This window comes from Amblyomma maculatum, chromosome 5 (genome assembly GCF_055883805.1).
Source record: "Amblyomma maculatum isolate TAMU_Amacu chromosome 5, ASM5588380v1, whole genome shotgun sequence".
Classification (NCBI taxonomy): Eukaryota; Metazoa; Arthropoda; class Arachnida; order Ixodida; family Ixodidae; genus Amblyomma; species Amblyomma maculatum.
In genome coordinates, this window is record NC_139348.1 from 86,563,431 (window position 1) to 86,580,574 (window position 17,144).

Here is a 17,144-nt window from a genome sequence, read left to right on the forward strand (position 1 = left end):
GCCCTGCACTGGGTATAGTCAGGCTGATGACGATGAGGACGATGACAACGATGAATCTTTTTGTACTAAACTTTATTTTCTGCAAAGTGGCTTGTTGAGAGAGTTGGTTGGGCATTATATTAAAACAGTGCTAGGAACATGGACATATTTTATTTTCTGACTCATCACGTTATTTGAGACTTTCATTATGCAGCTGGCCCACATAACTGAATGTGAGCTTTTTTTAAGTACTGTGAATCTGCAGACTTTCTTTTTCAGGTAGGTAGGCATGACAGTAAGAAAGACAAATGGAGTTTCTCAGCCGTAATTGAAAGCTATTTGTTTTCTTCACAGTTGAAATGATTGACTCCTGATTAACCGATCATTAGGTTCTGAGGTTGTTACTCACAATTTTTAGCATTGCATCTGTGGCAATCAGGCAGTAGCCTTGAATGACCTAAATTAAAAAAAAAAGCCGAAATAAATATTTGATTAAATGGTGAGTACTATTGCAAACTGAAGTGTTGCATGACCCACATGTGTGTCATTACAGCAGTTCAGATCTGCTTTCCTGGACACTGCAAACACATCTATTATACTGGGCACGGGGGTTTATGACCCTTTCAGGACCAAAAACTTATGGCCAAAGAAACTTGCATGACTACGATAACTTCATGAACACGTCATTTCCTGCCACAGCAATGTGTATGGTACAAAAGGAAATATGAGCCCTCTCAACTTTTTAAAGCGTGCAAATGAGACTGACAAAAATGCACACTTGAAAAGAGTTCCCTCACGAGTGTTTCCTGTAGCAAAAAAGCAGTGGAAAAAAAAAAGCCTTAAGTATCATGGGATACTGTCCAGCCAGGAACTTCATTAACCATGGTTGATGATGGGGCTGTAGTCAAAAATGAATGCTGGTTTGGGAGTGTTACGACTATTCACAGCTTAGAGGAAGGAAGCTGACATTTCCACTTGACCATCATCAATGACCAGTTAACTTCACTTATCCTTTTGTGCACAATATGCTTTGTACGTGGAGCACGGAGCCAAACTGGTTGATGTCAGAGCACAGGACTTATTTGGCATGTGGTAATGTGATAAATGCCAAACCCCTCTATTTTTGAATCAATCTTATATTCTTATGATCAGTCGATTTTCCCTTTATTTGCAGAAGCCAGTGTTATTTTAATGTTATTCTTGCAGTTTTTAGGAATGAAATGCAATGTATCACCCTATACATCCGCACTGCACTTTAGTTGTGAGAGCACATGCTACCAGAAATGCCTGTAAATATCTGTATGTAATCTTGCATATAAAAGCCCTATCTTCAGTGAAAGTAACCTGTCATGAAAATGGAGTAATATATCAAACAGGTGAACAAATTTGTGATTTGTGAAGTTTAACATCTCAAAGGGACACTAGAGCTACGAGGTCTATTAAGTTACATCCTCCTATTACATTAATTTTTTGTAATAATGTCCATTGTGCACCACTTCATGCAGTTATGCCGCATATACCAATTTCTCTCACCCAAAACTTATCAATCCACATTAATATAGCCTTGTGTGCTCAATCCTTCATTGTTTTATTCTGCATGTCTATTTTATTAAATAGAATGAGAGATTTTGGTGGAAATGGGGAGCAGTCGAAGGCCCAACTGTAGCCCTGCCAGCACGTTTGGGTGGCTCTGAAAACAGCCGTTATCTTTAAGTCCAAGTTCCAATGTGAGGCTGTAAGAAATGATGATCTACAAGTTGCTGTCCTTGGCACCAATAACTGTGGCCTGCATCTGAATATGAGGCTGCAAGTCCGATTCTCAGCAGCATTTCGATGAAGGCAAAAGACACGGAGGCATACCGTGCTGTTCCCTCTTGATAGAGGTACATATTTTTTCATGCTGAAATAGCCATCTGACCCGTCGCAGTGACTTAATGGTTAGGGCGCTTGGCTGCTGAACCCAAGGAAGTGAGTTTTATCTTGCGGCCTTTTTTCAATGGACGCAAAAAGCAAGGAGCCCATGTAGTGTGTGACGTCAGTGCATATCAAAGAACCCCAAAGTGGAAGAGCTTCCCAGACAATTCCTGTATGGTACCCGCCGGGATGGCGCAGTGTTTACGGCGCTTGACTACTGTTCCCAAGGATGCAGGATCGAATCTTGGTATCGGCGGCCGCTTTTCGATGGAGCCGAAAGGCAAGGCGTCCGTGTGCTGTGCGATGTCAGTGCACGTTAAAGAACCCCAGGTGGTCGAAATTTCCGGAGTTCTCCACTGTGGCGTCTCTCATAGCCTGAGTCGCTTTGGGACGTTAAACCCACAAACCAAAACAAACTTCCTCTATGGTGGTTCTCATAGCCTAAGTTGCTTTTGGGCATGAAAGCAAACCAACAGCAATAAGAGATTTCACTGCAAGTGGAGAAGAGGAAAAATAATGTGCCCTCGCTTGTATTTAAGCTTCAAGCATTGAACTTGGTTCCTGATATACGAGAGAGGCCACATCTTAGCCTCTTGACTGAGAGCGCTGTAACGCCTTATGTGTAGCCGAGAGCTCTCAATTGGTGTTTTGAAGAAATCTCTGCCGTTTGGCAAGATGCCAGCCTTGACATTATCTTCATGCACTTCAACAATGAGAACAGCACAGTTGTCTATTAAGAAGCAGTCGCCCACTTTCACATGTCGGTCAACTCTTGTACAGAAGGATCTGGCGTTCCTGCGGAGCGAGCGGACGCGTTTCACCTGGGCTCCGTGTTTTTTTCATTGAACTGCCAGATTTTTTGAGTCGCACCTTAATGAAAGTGCGTCGACCGGATGCATGAAGTTGTGTGGACCGCCGGGAACTCGAATTCCGAGGTAGGGGACCGCTTTTGCCAAATTTAAAGGACTTTTGTGTGCCGAGAGGAGCGCCCGCAGCTGGGCCTAACGTCGACTCCGGCCTTGGCCGGAGGAGCGGTAGGCCCAGCCCGAGCCTCGGTGAGGCCGCCAGCGGAACATCGAATCATCGGTGATTACGCAAGTGAGCATTGACCTAAGATAACTACAGCTATGCGAGTAGAGGTGGACGGCGTCGAAATTCCGCCGGACCAGTGCACAAGATCGCAAGGCTGGAAAACTGCCGGCGAGAGGGTCAGGCACAAAGGCTTGGGCAAGTTAGGCCTAAATGCCGTACTTCAAACGAACCAAGATGGCGCCAAGGCCATGGCTGCCACTGGCAGCGATACACGTCACTCAAGGGCGAAACGTATAAACAAGGGCAAATTGTTGAAGGGCGCGCGCATGCCAGACTTGCCGCGCGGCGACATAAAGATCGTATTACGACCACGAGGCGGGCTCCACGTGAGCGACGTGACCCGCGTTGAACTAAGTCGTGCAATTGTGGCGGCGGCACAGATCCCCGGCAATGAAGCAAGTGAAGATGTCGTGTGCCCCAACTTCCAGCAGAATATCGTTGTGGTGAGCACCTCCAAGAGAGAGAACGCCGACCTATACACTGCAGTCGGAAGGATCGACATACGCGGCACGGCACACGAAGTAAGTACCTACGAAACGGCCCCCCACGGCACGGTGAAGGGCGTCATAAGGGGCATCCCGCTCGAGGATACGGCCCAGGATATTCAGGACAATGTTGTGCACAAGCATAACCCAACGGCGCTACAGGCAAACCGGATCGGTAAGACCCGATCAGTCGTCATTGCTTTCGAAGGGCATAAAGTACCCAAATACGTGAGATACGGCAACCTGCTCATGGAGTGCACGTTACATAGAAAACAAATCGACGTATGCTATGCGTGCGGAAGAGTGGGCCACAGAATGGACGTGTGCCCGGGTCCTTCGAACACGATCTGCTGAGGGTGCGGAATCTCCAACCCCGCCGAAGATCACGAATGTGTCCCGAACTGTGGCCTGTGCGGAGGCAAACACCTGACAGCGGACAAGGCCTGCAAAGCCCGCTTCAAGACACCCTACTTCGTCCGCCGGCGGCGCTGGGAACGGCGCCGAGCAGAGGAAGAAGACATCGGGAGAAGGAACCAAGACAAGAGAGGTCCTGCAGGCGGACCCCACCGCAGCGCCTCCAAACAACGGGGCCGGTCACACACGCCGGGCCGCAACAGCAACAACAGTGGCTGTCAACAACAGTCGCCAGAGTCAACCGGACACCGAGGGATCGCCGAGAAAAAGGTGGGCCGGACCAACAGGTCTCCCGTCGCTCTAACCAGCGACACCGAATTCCCACCCCTCACCCCCTCCCTTAACTCACAAGCGAATCCGCAAAAGGACAGTAGCGAAGTGATAGAGCTTAAGAGGATCATAGAGCGCCAAAACGCTCAGATCCAGGAACAGAACGCCCAAATACAGGCGCTCATGAATAAGATCGAAACGCTAGCGAGTAACGGCAGCTTGGCAAATTCAGGACCCCAAGACAACACGGCGACAAGCAACGCCGCAGGCTTGCGCAAGGTGCCGCGGAGGGCCCCCCCCCTCGCCCCGCCAAGGGCGGACAGCTGGAGAGGCTGAGGCCATGCAACGTGCAGCAAATAACCTAGAGGCGATGGACGCCGAAGAGAGCCCCGCGAGCGGAGAGGAAACTGCGAACGCAGAGACCGCGACCACGGTAATGACACAGATCCCGCGAGAAGGAGAGCTTATGGCCATTTTGGCCGCAATTTCCCAAATTAACGAAAGGCTCAGCAAAATAGACGACCGACTTAAAGCTGTCGAGAGTCAGCCTCAGACGCCATCGGCGAAGCACAAACGTCAAGCGCTAAAAGTAGTCTCAACATCGGTGAGGAACCACTTCGCGTCCCTGAAAAAGGAGCGGGCCGAAAAAATAAAAAACGCGATCGCGAAAAGGCGCAGTCGACTCGAGACAGCCGGAAAGGATGATGCAGAAGCCAAGTAAGAAGCACAATAAGACCGGGGGGGGGGGAAACCACCGTGATTTACCAATGGAACTGCCGTGGGATTCGCAACAAAGAAGCGGAACTAATGTTATACATTGACGGGCAAGACAACAAGCCTGATGTAATTGCTCTACAGGAGACGAACGGGAAACCAAGACTTCCGGGGTACGTCACTTACACGGACCCCACGGAGAACGGAACGGCGGTGCTCGTTCGCAGCAACGTGGCGGCAACTCAACATGTTACGGCGCAGGGTGGGTGCGAGCACACGCTGGTCGAAATTCATGCAAGAGAAATTGGCAGCGCGGGCAATTTATTTGTAATGAGCGCGTACTGTCGGCCGTCACAACGGCAGTACGAATTTGACCGCATCGTGAGTCAGGCGAAAGGGTTGGCGGGGACCAGGCCGCTCCTGATCCTCGGCGACTTTAACGCCCCTCACACAACATGGGGCTATAAGTTCCAGTCAAAAAGAGGAACAGCATTGGCCAAAGCAATGGAGGATCACGAGATTGCCCTCCTGAACGAGCCTGACGTAACTACCAGAAGAGGCAACAGTGCCGCGAGGGACACTACGCCAGACCTTTCGTGGTTATCGGGAACGCTAGACGTCTCCTGGAGAAGCGAAGAAGTGGACCTGGGTTCTGACCACAGCGTGATCGGCATCACGATCCGAGGTTCCCGATATCGGGCTGTGTTGGGGACAGCGCGGATCACGGATTGGGACAAGATGAGAAAGTTCACCCAGGAACAAGAAGAGGCGTCTGAGGAAGAATCGGGACGAGCTGAAACACAACAGACCTACACCGAATGGTCGAGGGACCAGAAGAAGACCCTCCAAAAATTTACCCAAGAAATCGCAACGACTTCGCAGACACCGTACGTGGACGCCAGACTGACCCACATGTGGGCGGCCCGGCACTCGTTAACGCGGCGATGGAAACGTCAGCGGCACAGCAGAAAGCTGGCCAAGCGCATAGCAGCCTTGAACAAGCAGATCGCCGAGCACGCGGCCAAACTATGTGGGGAGAATTGGCTGAACACCTGCGACGGCCTGCAGGGCAAGCTCTCGACGTGGAAGACGTGGTGTCTTTTGAGGCATCTGATCGACCCGATAAGTAGCAAAATCGCGACCTTACCACAGTATTGAACATGTACAAGGGAGATGCCCATAGGCTCCTGGAAGACTGAAGGCGAAGTACCTAAAAACAGAGAAGGGGCAGTACCCGTTGCCCGAGAGGTATGAAGGACCCGACAACGAAGAGTTGGACGGGCCGTTTTCCATGACGGAACTGTGGACAGTGATAGATGAAAGTAACAAGAGAAATGCACCCGGCAGGGATGCCATAACAAACTACTCGGTAACATGAGCGGTAAAGTGGCCCGCCGGCTCCTAAGGCGCATCAACGAAGCCAGGGAGAGCTCGCGGTTGCCGAAAGAATGGAAGGACGCCGAGGTCTGCTTCATTCCCAAGCCCGGCAAGGTCCTCAGCATAGACAACATGCAGCCCATCTCCCTCACGTCCAGCGCGGGGAAGATGATGGAGCGCATTTTCCTTCGCCGGCTGCAGATGCACATCGAAGAAACGGATCAGATGAAGGAGACAATGTATGCTTCAGGCAACCGAACAGCGACCATCAGGATAGGGGAGAAGTCTAGCCTTGTCGAGCTCTGTGATAGGGGCACCCATAGGGATTGATTTTGTCACCCCTGCTCTTTAATCTGGCCCTCCTGCCCCTGCCTGATTTACTCAAGCAAATCGAAGGTGTGGACCACGCATTCTATGCCGACGATATTACGGTGTGGACGGCTCGAGCCTGGTCTGATGCCTGGGTGGAGGAAGCCTTGCAGAAGGCTGCGACGACCGTGCACGAGTACGCACAGTCGTGCGGACTGATCTGCGCTCCCCAGAAATCAGAGCTGCTTATGATCCAACCGGGAAAATCCAAGACAGTGCTGCCGCCGAACGTGATCGTTACCATCGACGGAACGGCCATCAAGCCAACACAGCAGGTTAGTACCACCGGCCTACTACTTCAGACTTACGGGAAGGCACGCGCCGCCGTCACAAAGATTAAGACTACAACCAAACAGATACTCAGTGTGATTAGAAGGGTATCTAACAGAAACCGAGGCCTCAAAGAGGACGATACCATGCGGCTGATGCGCGCGTTCGTCGTGGTACGGGTTATCTACTCCGCCCTCTATCTCCAGCTGACGAAGGCGAATAGGGACACCCTAAACACGATGCTTCGTAAGACAACGAAGCAACCACTGGGCATGCCCATGTACTCGTCCACGCAGACTGCTAGACATGGGCACCCACAAGACGGTGGAGAAGCTCATTGAAGCCCACCTCTCTAGTCAGAGAATCCGACTCAGTCGCACGGAACACAGACGAGTCGTCCTACGCAAGATAGGATGGCACATTCAGCCAGTACCCATCAAGGAAGCCCTTCCGGAAGACTGGAAGACGACTATTCACACCAAACCCCTTCCCCGGAACATTACGCCGGGCAAGGACGACGAGAGGCACATTGCGTGGACCAAAGCCATAGTCCGGAAGCTGGAAGAGAACCCCAGGGTCCTCTACGCGGACGCCTTGCTCCGAAAACACAGCGTCCATGCAGCGGTAGTGGTTACTTTAAAAGACAGGCTGATCGTCAGCACGTCCATAAAGACAACAGACCCCGCAGATGAAGAAGAAGTGGTCGCGGCCCTCGCACTCGAGCGTGTACACCGTGGTCATCGACTCAAAGACAGCCTACAGAAGCTTACACAGGGGGGTAATCTCCTCCTCGACCCGAGCCATTCTATCCAAGTGTAAGCCTCCGGGAAGAGCCATAGATCTCGTGTGAGTCTCGGCTCACTCGCAGGTAGCAGGCAACACCATCGCAGACTACCATGCCCGAGAAATGTCAATCCGGAGCGAGCACGAGCCGAAAGAGCTACCGCATACGATTACCAACTTCCGGGAATTACCCGGATGTACTGAGAGGAAAGATGTAGACTGCTAGAACCGTACCCCAAACTCACCAGGCAATAACAGACAATCCTGCGTCGAGCGCAGGTGGGATCTCTTGCGCATTCCGTACTGATGAACGGCATGTACCCTGCGGAACACGATATGCTCTGCTCTTATTGCAAAAACGAAAAGGGCACCCTGCGCTTGGAAGAGGCTCCGCCAAACGCGCTCCGCTCCTTCTAGGACAAAATAATTTCGAACACTTCAGCTTGCGAAGGTGGTTCGAGTTACCGTGTTTCACGGTGTTCAAAACTGGAAACGAGTCGCGTCGTGCACACGTGAAAACTCGGAAGAGCCTTGAAGTTTCAAGTGCGAAACGCTCTAAACCAGCGTGTCGAAAGACGTAAAGGTTCACTGTTACTGGTGAAGTTCACGTCTCAGAGAATCACTGAAATCCTGGGCAAGTTCGAATTTCCGGCAAAATGAACAAAACTCAAGACCCCCCTTCTCCCCTTCCCGCCAATACGCCCAATCCCCAACCCCTTGAGCGATGGGAGACCTTGTTATCCAGCATTTTAGGAAAACGTAGCGCAAAGAAGACAAGGACAAAAAAGAAGGAGACACACACGAGCGCTTTAAATTGGGCGAGTTGGTGCATTCGCATTTTAGGAAAACGTATCGCAAAGAAGACAACGTTTTCCTAAAATGCGAATGCACCAACTCGCCCAATTTAGCATTCTTGTGCAGTTCCTTTCTTGTTATCCAGTCCCGCCCTATCGATTCAGGTCGCACAGAAGGACAAGGGCCAGGAGCTGCTGAGAACATAAGGGTCCCGCATGGGGAACCACCCCACCTGGTGCCTACATGCACCACTGAAATATTTTGGGCCTAATAAATGTTGGTTCCTCCTCCTCACTTTTTTCGATGACATAGAAACGACGAAGGAGGTGGCTGTTGCTTTAGACGCCCCACATGCCATCTGCGTCTACATATTTAGATATTTTTTGTCGCAACTACATTAAAACACGAATTATTGCTCTTGCAAGCAGCATGTTACACCATCATGGCCACCCGACACGAATAACTGTCTTGTCTCGACACCAGGACATCAATGCGTATAAAAGACCAAGTGCGCCTATGTCACTGCCTGAGCTCTCCCCTCCCGGGAATCGACCCCTCGACCTTCCAACCCGCCCTATCCTTGCCCCCTGGCGACGTGCACGGAGAGACGACAACACTGCTGATTCGCATGATTATTCGCCCCAGCCATGGGGCTCTCAAAAGCGGATGATGTCAGATGGCGACGCCTACAGAAAGATACATACAACCCACTAGCCCGTTTAAGCACAATACAACCCCTATTATGCCACACCAAATATACATTTACAGGAATGAGGCAGACCACCTGATTACCCAGACCCAGTGCCAACTATTAGAGATGAGAAGCTACGCTATCCTTATTTACTTGGTTGACTTATAGGGTTTATATTCCAAAAAGACTCATCCTAGGAGAAATCGTTGCGGAGGACAACAGAAATTTCGACCACTAGTGGATATTTAAAGCGTTCTATTGACGAACAGAACATGGACATCTTGCTTCTCGGCTGTATGATATAAATATCTCGGTGTCCGGAATTTTATCGCATGTCCTAGAGTTCTTCAAATCAGCGTTCAAACCACTGAGCCACAACGGTGCCGATCGGCGCTTTTACAAAGTGTAAAAACGGCAAGATTGTCAAGATATCTGAAGCTAGCGTCTAACTTATCCATAACTTCAGCCGCTTTGGAAAATTAAGTCCAGAGAACTTACCACGGAGATACCTCTGCAGGTTAAAGTCTACAAGGAACCAACGAAAAGGCCCAAGTCATGAATTCCAAAGCAGGGACAATTGAATTCTTAGTTGGCGAAGCTATCAGCTAGCTACGGAGGCCTCTTTTTAATTCCTGAATAAAGCCGCGCTGTTATTTGTACTAGTCCACTGGAATTAGGTGTGCAGACAGCAAATAAAAGTAGTCTTCATGTACATGGTTTTATTATCGCTTGTTTCGTACCGTATCAGGACACAACGTGACGGTTGTGTGTAATTGGGCCTAATAGACACCTTTCATAGATGTGAAGGCGGCTTCCCATTAAAGCTTGATACCCCATTTATGGTGTAAGAGCAAGAGTTTCAGAACTGCATTCTTCTGTCATCATCAGCCCGACTATTACCAGTGCAGGGCGAGGGCCTCTTCCATTTTCCTCAAACTATCCCGGTATTGTGCTAGCTGCATCCACTTGACCCCTGTGAACTCCTTTTCTCATCCATCCATCTAATTTCTGCCACGCCCTGCTATGCTTTCTTTCCCTTGGAATACAATTGGTTAATGTTAGCGACCATCATGTATCCTTGCTTTCACTACATATCCTACCATGCGCATTTCTACATTTCGTTTAGAATTTTAGTAACTTGTGTGATTTGCCTGACCCACTCTGCACGCTTCCTATATCTTTACGTCACTCCAACGTTTTTTGCTCCATAGCTCTCTGTACTGTCCTAAACGTATTTAGAACCATTTTCGTTTTCCTTCCATGTTTTAGCTTCATAAGTCAGTACCGCAGAAATACAACTTTTTTGTATGCTTTCGTCTTGAGTGATACCGGTAATCTGCTACTCATAACGTGTGCGTACGTTCCAAATGCGCTCCATCCCAATCTTATTCTACTAGTTATTTTCCTATCGTGCGGTTACTATTTGCGATATGTGTAGACATATTCGGCTACCAGTTTCAGTGCTTCCCTATATATTTGAAACTGCTGTTGCTTTCCTAGGCTGTTCAACACTATGTCAACTTACGCCATATTAATATTTACGCCTTCCTTTCTGTTTTTCCTGTCAAGGCCAATAATCCCTCGCTACAACTGTTAGCCTTAGTTCGGAAGGCAATCTCATCAACAAATCGCAGATTACTAAAACATTCTACATCAAAAGTGATACGTAATGACTCCCATTCTATGCCATTGAATACGTACTTTATGCAAGCTGTAAATAGCACACGCGAGATTGTCTCCTTCCCTTCTTAATTGGAATTTCGTTCATACAGAACAATGAGTGTTGTGCAGCCACTATATATATTTTCTACTACTCTCAATTATGGCTCACCTATACCCTGATTATGTTGGCAGACAAGGACAAAAGGACGAGGGACACACACACACCACAATTATTTACAACCACCATCACCTAGCCTAGCAGCATACCCTGCATACCCTGATGTCGCAATGCTTGCATGACTTCTGATTTTGGACATTGGAAAATTCTTTCTTGTCATCACCGAATGCTACGTATAATGGCTTGATATACCCCGAGCTCCTTTCTATCACCTGGTTGATATTATGAATATGATCAATGGAAGAGTATCATTTCCGAAAACCTGTCTGATCATTTGGTTGATTGAAGCTATGGTTGTCCTCATCCTCTTTCTGAATACCTTAATCAATACCTTATACGTAATACGTATTCATGCTATAGCAATAACTAATTTCATTTACAGAATACGTCGACATAATATTTCTAGCAGCACTATACTAAACATGAATGTATGGAGCTATGACTAGCTACATTATCGCTTTATATTTTCTTTGTAGAGCCATATATGCCATGTTTGACAGATCGCACAATGTGAGAAAGCCAACCTAACGAATTATAAAAGGAGTCTATTACTTGTGCCAAGTATTTGTTGACTGCAGGTTACGAAATGAAACCTAAACACAATTTAACGTGCCTTACAGAAACGTGCCTACCTAAGCGTAATTAAGCTTGAATTTCGACTCCTTTGGGCTAATGATCAACCATAGTATGTTTAAACGAAGTAATGTTTGGCTTTCTCAAGCAAAAAGCCTTTTAGTGATGTTTTGTAGTGTCATAATACATTTTCTGAAGGACTGCATATATCGAGCACCTGCCGCGGTCTGGAGGAGCAGCATCATTTTTTTTTTCAAAGGGAACTTACAGTTTCTCCGATTCCGTTGCCTGGTGCGGCGTTGCGGAAGAGATAGAGAAGAATGAGTTGGAAACGCGGCGATTCTGACGATGGGTAGCCTGACGCGCACTGTTCGTTCTTTTAATTTATTGAACGGTCTACGTAGGACAACTTCCCCGAAGAGGTCGTGACGTCATTTGGAGATCCTTTCTCAACTAGCCTAGTTACCGAACGAAAATGCGTGCCACACATTGAGGAAGTGACGATTTACCACGTTTTTATTGGTGAAAGCAAACAGGCCGGTAATCTGTTAGAGTTTTTTTTTTAAATCCGGTAATTTGTTTCTGATTCCCAAGGACAGCACAACTAGAAAGTGGGCATCTTCATTATGCTATTATTAGGATGAGTGTTTACATGGTGAGCCGAAAATGGATGGAGACAGGTAACGTTCCAGACAAGGGGATACATGGATATGTGCACCGTCAATTTCTTTAACACAAAAAGTACCGCCATATTTAGACAACACATGGAGCTCATCTTTTCTGTCGCTTCCTTCTTTTTGGTAATTGTTCGCTACTGTGACTATGAAGTCCCTTGATTTTGCACCTTGTCTTAATTAACATGCACCCGCGCACGAGCTGTATCGCACCCTAAACTTTTCTTGATGCTATCCCGTTTGTTTTGTTGTGTTTATAGTTTCATGAGTTGGGTGTTTATTCAGAGCGTTTCAATAAAAGATTTAGTTGCCAAAAAGCATTCGTGTTGTGTCCTTTTACTCGTTTGTCTCCCGTTCTTTGCGCTACCGTCAATATGAATAAGGTTCAGCTCGCCCTACTTTATATCTTACTAATGTCTCCAGTACCCATACATTGCGGAGGGGACTTTTGCCTGCGGATTTCGGGTCACAGCACACTGCTGCTTTTGCGTTTCTCCCCCACAGAAACGTAAAATGCAAAAGCGTCCTAGTGCTATGCGATACATAGTCACGCATATGCAATGTACATCGTTAGCCTTGGGTGAGTGTTTCGGTTTGACCTTGATCTGATTTCAAAGGCCTTTAGTGGGAGCCGAACGCAACATTGTTTTACATGTATTAGTATAGGTATCGCTCTAAAAGAAAAATCATGTGAAACTTTGCTTACCTGAAAAAAGCAGCAGAAAACATTTCCTTTTACCTTCCTTACGGCACGTGACACCTTTACTTGGTAACGTGCCAAATAAAATATGCATTGTTTTATCCCATTCCTCTATAATTGACAGTCACTCATTGTAAACAGAAAATATTAAGACGACATCATGGGGCAATAATTATGAACAAAGAAGAATACAAAATTGATCCGCGCTTTATCACACTGATAACTTCACATGCCAGCCGCTGCTATAAAAACAACAACGATAGAGCTTTGAATGGTTCGCGGAATTACTCGCTCCTCAAAAAACCTTGCCTCGATTTTCCAAAACAAATAAATAAAGGTAAACATAAACATTATTAAGCCTAAACATCAGGGATTGTTTAACGTGCATGATACGGCTTCAGAGGTACAACACGTATGATTTCTGGGCGCGTGCGTCACCGTTGTGATGCTGTCAAGCCGTCGGGAATGACTTCACAGTCCAGATGTCCAACGAAGCGAAGGATTTTGTACGGCCCAAAATATCGACGTAACAACGTTTCGCTTAGTCCGCGACGGCGAATCGACGTCCATAACCAGACTTGTTCCCCCGGCGTATGTTCTGCGTCGCTTCGTCGCTAGTTGTATCGGTAGCTCGCGACGTTCAGGTTCTCCTCGTCGGTTACATGCGATACCATTACATCGTTCAAAAGCTGGAACGGGATCGCCTTGGTCATCTTCTGGACGGCAGGAGCATACCCGAAAAATCACGTAAGACAGGCTGGAATCCCATGTATTGCGTTCGGCGTTGACGTCCATGGCAATCATGACCGCAATTGTTTTGTTTAGACGGTCGTAAGACCGTTTGTCTGTGGATGATACGCCGTTGTAGGTCGGTGGTTTGTATGGCTAAAGGTTAAAATGGATTGTGTAAGTTCTGCTGTAGATAATGTTCCCCTGTCCGTGATAGGCACCTCTGGGGCGCAGTGTCGGAGGAGAATTTGTTCGACGAAAAACTTGGTGAATTCCGCAGCGGAACCGTTAGATGAGGTTTTTGCTTCGGCGTAACGGGTCAGGTAGTCAGTGGCGACAATTATCCACATGTTCACCTTCGATGAAGTTGCGAAGGGTCCGGAAGGTGCATCTATATGTGTTTAAATTATCTAGTTGGAGGAGGTACGCGGTTAATTAGCCCATAAGGTTTGAGGGTTTCTTGCGTCGCTGGCACTCATGGCAGCCACCGCGTCGGCAGCAACCGCTACCAGTAATACTTCTCCTGAATTCGGTGCAACATACGTCCAAGGCAGAGATAACCGGCCGTTGGCTGATCGTGCAACGCCTGTAGAAATTCCTCAATGCGGGTTGCAGGCACACCAAGAAGGTGTGCGGTTCCGTTGATTGAAAAGATATTCACAATTCTTCACAAATGGTCACAATTTGCGTTGGGACGACGGTGCGTATCTTGAGAACCACGCCGAGACAAATCGTTTGGTACATGTGGTTCTACCAAACGATTCGTCTCGACGAGGTCTATGCCATATGAGGTTGCAATGGACGATAATTCCGATAGGTAAGAGAGTGGCGAATTCCAGATTGTTCTGATGCACCATAGATGGCGCTTTACCCGAAGCCGACGCCTATGAGTTAACCTATGAGCAACGCTCTTTCACTTTAACATCTACCAGACGCCAGACGCAATTTTTGCGCTCTTTTTGTTTTTTATAACAATATTACACGAACTAGCCAAGCAACAGACTTTGATGCTCAACAGCAAACGAAGGCCTTCGCCTTAATATGCGCACTGCTGCCGATCGTATTCCAATCTATCTCGCTGCCGCTATTTATGGAGGATTCAGGTGGCTGGTCCATTGTCAGCGCAGACGCACAACATCGATAGGTCCGAGATTTACTTTGGAGTTGAACTGGATGTGCTGCGTGTTCGCCTCTGGGGTAATATGGTGAAACTTGGGCGCTTGGGTTGATGAATGTTGTTTATTTTGTTTTTTTTTTTTTGTTACGATATGCAGGAAGGATGTAGCATGCATTAAGATGCTTAATGCTGCCACTACTAATGCGCAAACGAATAACAGCAGAAAATCTTCTGTGTCCTCACGTTTGTTATCTCTCAGTTAAAGCGAGGTCACATGGTGGTAAATACGTCAATAAACGAAAATAAACAAGCTTTGTAGTGTGATATTCCTGATCACGTCTGAGGTAATTACAATGACACATTGGCTGCGAGGCCACGTCAGGACGTACAAGGACGCAAGGTAATAATTTTCGCTAATGATAAATTATGACTGAAAAAATATAAAAATTGGTACTGCAGTGAAAAGCAAAACTGTCCTAAAACCCGCGCATGAGAAAGTAAACAAATTCTGGGATAGTTGAGAGGAATATAGTGGAATAATTTGTTAAACGTGTGCATTGAAAGGGAAATGTATAGTGTGGAACGCGGTTTACCTCCCAGAAAGAGGCAGCGATGAAACCTGCAAATTATGAATGTGCGGAAAATATCAACAAGGATTTAAAACTGAAATTTAGGGATAGTAAGCAGAAGTGCAGCTGAATTTGTATTCAGGGCAACATTGCTGCAAATAATTGGAAACAACATTCACGTGTAGTATGCAATGCACTTAAAAATAGGTATTGTAAAGTTTCAACAAGCTACCTTTTGTTCCCTTGTGAATTTATATCTAACCTAATATATTTTATATTTGCTATGCTACATTAGGACTTACTTTTGTATGTTAAGAGAATGTACATGCACCTGCTGCATTCGAAAGCATGGCTCTGATTCTGAAATAAAATTGAAATATTTTGTTCACAGCAAGATAAAAAATGATTTATTTATTTGCCTATCGCGTTTTCTTAGCTGGCACGAGGAAATGTTACAAATTGTTAACACTCGCAAACAGTTGAGCAAATGCATGCGACCGATCAGCTTGGTAAGCATTATTTGCAGATTTCGCTTTTCTCTGCCTTAGCTTACTCGTTCAATCATCGCACTTAATTTCGCGGTCGCTTTTTCTTATAATGGTTGGTTGGTTTGTGGAGTTTAACGTCTTTAAGCGACTAAGGCTTTGAGAGACGCCGTAGCGGAGGACTCCGGAAATTTCAACTACCTGGGGTTCTTTAACGTGCAGTGACATCGCACAGCACACGGACGCCACTCCGTTTCGCCTCCATCGAAACGCAGCCGCCGAGACCGGGATTCGATCCCGCGTCCTTGAGCACAGTAGTCGAGCGCCTTAACTGCTGCGCCACCCCGGCGGGGCTTCTTCTTATCATACTTCTCTATGTTCTGCAGAGTAAAACTTCTGGAAGCTGAAGCTAATGAAGGTCGAAAAGCTATTCAGGTGAAGGCAATTTGTGGACCCGTAAAACTTTTTGGGATTCTGCAATTCCTATAGGCCACTAGAACCTGTACGCACGCGAATAAACACACTTACAGGGGCACGCACAGGCGTAGACACGAAGGCACTCTCACACGCACGTATACCGAGGAACACCTTGTGATCTGCACACAACGCTTGTACCCTCATTCCTAATTGGACCTTAGATCAATGAGTTTCTTTCTGTGCACGCTAAAGCTCTCGAGTCTGAGAATTACTTTTGCAAGTGAGTGTGAATGCACGTACCATTAACCGTCGCCAGTCGGATCCTGGCGCAGCAACATCATTATTTGGCGCTGGACATAATAATCGTGGGGTCAATAGTAGTACGCTATGCAAATTTGTTTTCGTGGCGTATGAAGGCGTAGCTTGCTCATGCAAATGTAGGGTAGAGTTCCAGATATCCTCACTGAATAAAATCGATGTTTCGTATCCTAGCTCTTTCTGGTGCCTGCCGTCCTTGTGACTGGTACGATTCATAAGAAGGAGTGCTATGTCTGACAGCGAAGACCGGATAACGTCAGTTTTGTTTTGCTGGTTCCATCTTCAAGCGAAACAAGGTTGTACTGGGCGGAAGGTATACATTTCCTGTAATGAACTCCGACGGGCGGGGATTGGCTGGAGCACTGCTCATTGTGAGAGGGAAAGCAACGCTATAGCGGGCTCTTATACATGGACACTTGGGCACGGTCGGACCCAATCGAAGCACTGCCACTGTAGGCCTGCTTCCACTGTGACAATCTCAGCTGCGTTTTTTTTTTTGCGGTTTAATGATTTGGTCGCTGTTGTGAGCTTGGGGCATGTTCGGCCGGAGGCCCCTACTGTCGCATATT